A 4,693-nucleotide genomic window follows, 5' to 3' on the forward strand; every position below is an offset into this window, starting at 1 on the left:
CCGGGGGCCGGGCCGCCAGTCGCTGTCTCTGTTGTGGCGGCCGCACAATAGCCGGGCGTCGGGGCTCTTCTGGCTACGCTGTAACGGGTCCGACCCGAATGTTGCCTTTTTGGCGAGGTTGCCTTAGCGGCTCAGTAGCAAAACCCCCAGATGTGTCCAGCGTCGCCCGGACCCGAACGTTAGCCACCCTCCTTGGGTTTCAGATCTCAAATTTTATAAAAAATCGCATCACTCCAGATTTTCAAGGAAAGGTAGATAACCCTTCCTCTCCCCCATTCCTTTCAGGTAGTGACTTTAAATGTTTGCCCCGATGAGAAGCGGGGTCGGCGGCAAGTGGGGGAGGACAGAGGGACGGACAGAACTATTCGCTGCTGAAAGCTTTTTTTTTGGTTGCATCCTTTTTCCTCCCTCCCAATTGATTTCCCAGATTAAGGCTTTTATTTAAAACGTGGACCTTCTTCAGGCGAGTGTTTTGTGTCTGTCTCGAAGACACCAGTCAGTGTTACTTATTTTTCTCTCCAGTGATTCCTTGGGGGAAATAGAAAGGGAATAAGAGGAACAACTACTTGCCAGGAATTTGAAACAAGTTTTCTGTTTGAATTGACAATCTGGATTTGAGTTTGATTCCTGGTGCTGTGGGTCGCTTAACTGTGTGACCTTACGCAAGTGGCTTAATCTCTCTGAATCTCTTAATTTCCTCGTTTGTGAAATAGGGATAATCCCACAAATGGAGTTGGTGAAAGCCTGTAAAATGGTTCCTGGCAAGTGGGAGGCACTATGGTTATTGTCTGGTCCAGTCTCATCCTTCGTTGTTCAGCAAATATTTATTGAGTGGTAGTTGGTTGGGGGTTGGATCTGCAATAGCCTCTCCATTCTTGTAGGGGAACAGGTGGTAAATGTGGGGACAAACACCCTTGGCCTATTTAACCCTCACGACCCCGACTGTGAGAGGGACACAGTGGATGTGCAGGGGCCCTGTGGGAGCTGGAGATCAGGGAGACTGCATGGAAGAGGGAGCCTTCACTTGAAGTCAGAGAGGATGTCCAGGCTTGTATTTTGACTTTCCCTAAACACCTGGGACTAGTCATTGTTCCCCTCTGCTACACTCGCACATCACCGTGGTCCTTTCCTGTGTAGTTGTTACCCCCAGTGCCATCAGAGAAGGGGCTATGTCTCCCTGAGCTGGGTGTACCCTGGGCCTGGCAAATAGTAGGTCCTTAGCGAATATTTGTGTAATGAATGAAGAGAGTCTTTTGGGGCAAATCAAGTGAACATATTCATGAAGTGCTTGTCACAGGACTTTCCAGGCCATGGTTTCCCAAACCTCAGTTCCCCCTCATCCCCAATGAAGTGTGTGGTGGTGGTTGGTATGGGGTGGTGGTGAGGAGTGTTGGTTCTGGAATCGGACCTCCTGGCTTCACACCCAGGTCTCTAAACCCTAGCTTGACCTCAAGCAAGGCACTTACCAATAGGTCCCCCCACCTGTGAAACAGTTATGACAGAGATGTCACCCCAAACGACTGTGAGCCTCGTCGAGTGAAATAGCATGGGAAGCTGCTCAGCGCACTGCAGCACCTGGCACGTAGGGAGCACTCAATTTGTTAGCGTTAGTGTTGTTTGTTTATTGATTGATTTTTGTAAGTCAATGGTCTGAGAAACTAGGAACAGAATTTAGAGTTGTCCTGTATCCCAGAAACCCCAGGTTTGATGTGCTGAATATATATATATAATGTATTTCTAACTTTCTTTAAAATTAGTGCACGCATAATTAGGAAAATAATGAATGTTTCTCCACGCGCCATCGTAAAGTCATTTCGTGTCCAGCCCTTTTAGGAGACATTGAACTTGCAGGTTTTNGAGTGAGCCACGGGCCGGCCCCCTAAAAACAATTCTTGGTACTATTTGGCGTATCTACCTTATAAGTAGAACTGTGAAGACATTGTAATTGATCATCATGACATGATTTTTTAGTTTCTGAAATGTATTCCCTTTTAAATGTAGGACAGGGTTTTGCTATTTAATTATATAGCAGGGAAAGTGCCACAGAACAGTCGGCACTGGGGAAGCGTAGCCGCTCTCAGGAATAAGTCATTTCTGCACGTTGCTGGAGACCACAGATGCCTCGCCTTGTGTAATTTCGGAGTTTGCAGATGAAAGCACCCCACACCATCGGGTCAGATGGGGAGGGTTTCCTTTTCTTTCTGTTTTTGGCAACTGGCCAGTATGGGGATCTGAACCCTTGACCTTGGTGTTATCAGCGTTACATTCTACTGAATGAGCTAACCGGCCAGCCCGAGAAGGGTTTTCTTACTGCCTATTAGAGGGAAAATCTCATTTTGTACTTGACGAGTAATGGGGCTGATTTTGCCGCAGCCGTCCTGACCCGGCCCCTGCTGATGGGCCCAAGCACCCTGCCATGACTTGACCTCAGTGTTGTATCTGTTGATGAAATGTGTCTGTGAACGAATTGCTCCAAGCTCAAAAAAACAAAATAGCAGATACTCTCAGGCCAGACTTTAAAGGTGAAAAAAGCCCCCATAATCCCAGCAGGCAGACTCCAGAGAGGTCTGATTGCCTGTTAGCAGCCTGCCCTACCTCAGTGGCCAGCCACCGCAGTCCTTTTTTATTCGGAAGACAGAAGCTGAGGGTGGCCTGAAAGGAGAAACAGGACCTTTGATCCTCAAGCAGTCTGCTTCCCCATTTAAACATCAGCAGATGCTTCTATTTTAGATGATCATTTTTATGAAGTTGGAAGTTGATTGAGCTCTTTTTTTTTTTCTTTTCCTCTGGTGCTGGCTGGTATGGGGATCAGAACCCATGACCTTGGTGTTCTAAGGCAGTGCTCTAACCCACCAAGCTAATAGGTCAGCCCTGTGATTGAGTTCTTTTTCATGGTGCCTTGGAGGAAATAATCTGCTTCAAGATGAAGCTGAATATCTCCTTCCAGACACTGGCTGCCAGGAACTCACTGAAGGTGAACACAAACCTTGTACTTTTTATGAGAAGTGGGTGGCCGTAGAACTTGCTGACGCTCTGGGTGAAGAGTTATGTGGTCGGAATCAGCGGTGGGAAGGACGAACAAGATTTCCCTGTGAAGCAGGTGTCTTGACCCACGGCCCTGTCCACCTGCTACTCAGTAAAGGGCATTACTGTTATAGACCAAGAAGAACCAGAGAAAGAAGTGTCAAATCTGTTTAAGGTTGTATTGTGGATGCCAACCTGAGCATTCTCAACTTGGTTAATGTGAAAGAAAGAAAAAAAAAAAAAAAGAAGAAAAGGATATTCCTGGCCTGACTAATACTACAGTGCCTCATTGCCTGAGGCCAGAAAGAGCTAGCAGAATCCATAAGTTGTTTTTTTTTTTTTTTTGGGCAGCTGGCTGGTATAGGGATCGAACCCTGGACCTTGGTGTCACCAGTACTGTGCTCTAACCAACTGAGCTAACTAGCCAGCCCCACAAACTTTTCAGTCTCTTTAAAGAAGAGATGTCTGACAATATGTTGTAAGAAAGTCCTTAAACCAAGAAGGTAAGAAACCTGAGACCAAAGCATCCAAGATTCAGCATCTCCTTATCCCCACCCCACCCCACGTGTTCGTAGCACAAATGCTGGCCTGTTGCTCCGAAGAAATGTGCACTAAGAAAAATAAGGAAGATGCTGTAGAATATGCTGAGCTTTTGGCCAAGAGAAAGGAGGCCAAGGAAAAATGGCAGGAAGAGATTGGCAAGACATGCAGGTTGTCCTCTCTGAGATCTAAGTCTTAGTTGAGTCAAAAATAAGATTTTTAAGAGTAACAAGATTAGACCACAAAAACAACAACAAACTACCCCTCTCTCCCCCCAAAATAGCAAAGAAAAGAAGGTAGATTAAAAATAATGTAGCCCTCCGATCCTTTAATCTTTCTATTTCCACAAAGGCACTTCCTGGGTATTTCACAGGTATTTTTCTGACCTAGACTTTTTTCTTAAAAATTTTTTTTTTTTTTTAATTCTGAATTTAAAAGTAATAGATGGTTATTGTAAAAAATAAATAAATAAATAAACAAGCAGAGACTCAGAACAGCAGACATCCGTGGTAGGGAAAGTGTGAGTTTCCCATCACATGCCTTCCGAGAGAGCCACTGGCCACTGCAGGTGGCTGTCTGGTGCTGTTTCTTTTGGGCTGGCTTCTGTGTGTGGATTAACTTGCAGGTATTACTCTTCTGAGCAAAGTGGGACTTGGGCCAAGCACTCCTTGCTTTGACACTTCCTTGATGTGTTTAGACCATCCTTTAATGTCTGTGTGCATGGAGCTACTTCATTGTTGTTAATGGTGCCAGCACTTCCCAGCGTGGATTGTTTGGGTTTCCAGTCTCTGGGAAACTGAGGTGCTTCTCAGAAAAGTTGTGGCAATGTGGCCAAGCCACTTCCAGACCCTTTGGCCCCGGGAACCTGGGACCCTGTTTTTGTCTCGTGGCCTCCTGGACATTTGACGGAAAGTCTTGGCTTTCAGCTTTTAGATTCATTCCCCAGAGTAGTTTTGTTTCCTGCCATTCCTCCTGGCTGCCCGCCTGGATCCCCAGGCTCTGTTTCCTCCTTGCACAGGCTCCAGATGCACCCAACCCAAGGGCCACACACGTCGGAATTTGTCTTCCAGACACACACGTACTGGCTGTTCTCGCCTGTGTCCCCTTGTCCTTTGCTTTTCTCATCTGC

The 4,693-nt window shown here is 46.4% G+C and overlaps 1 pseudogene; it reads left to right on the top strand.

The window, feature by feature from the left end:
* Positions 1-2,877: 2,877 nt before the first annotated feature.
* LOC103591366 lies at positions 2,878-3,763 on the top strand (annotated as a pseudogene).
* Positions 3,764-4,693: the final 930 nt, after the last annotated feature.

Source organism: Galeopterus variegatus, unplaced genomic scaffold, assembly GCF_000696425.1.
Source record: "Galeopterus variegatus unplaced genomic scaffold, G_variegatus-3.0.2 Scaffold964, whole genome shotgun sequence".
In the NCBI taxonomy this organism is placed as follows: domain Eukaryota; kingdom Metazoa; phylum Chordata; class Mammalia; order Dermoptera; family Cynocephalidae; genus Galeopterus; species Galeopterus variegatus.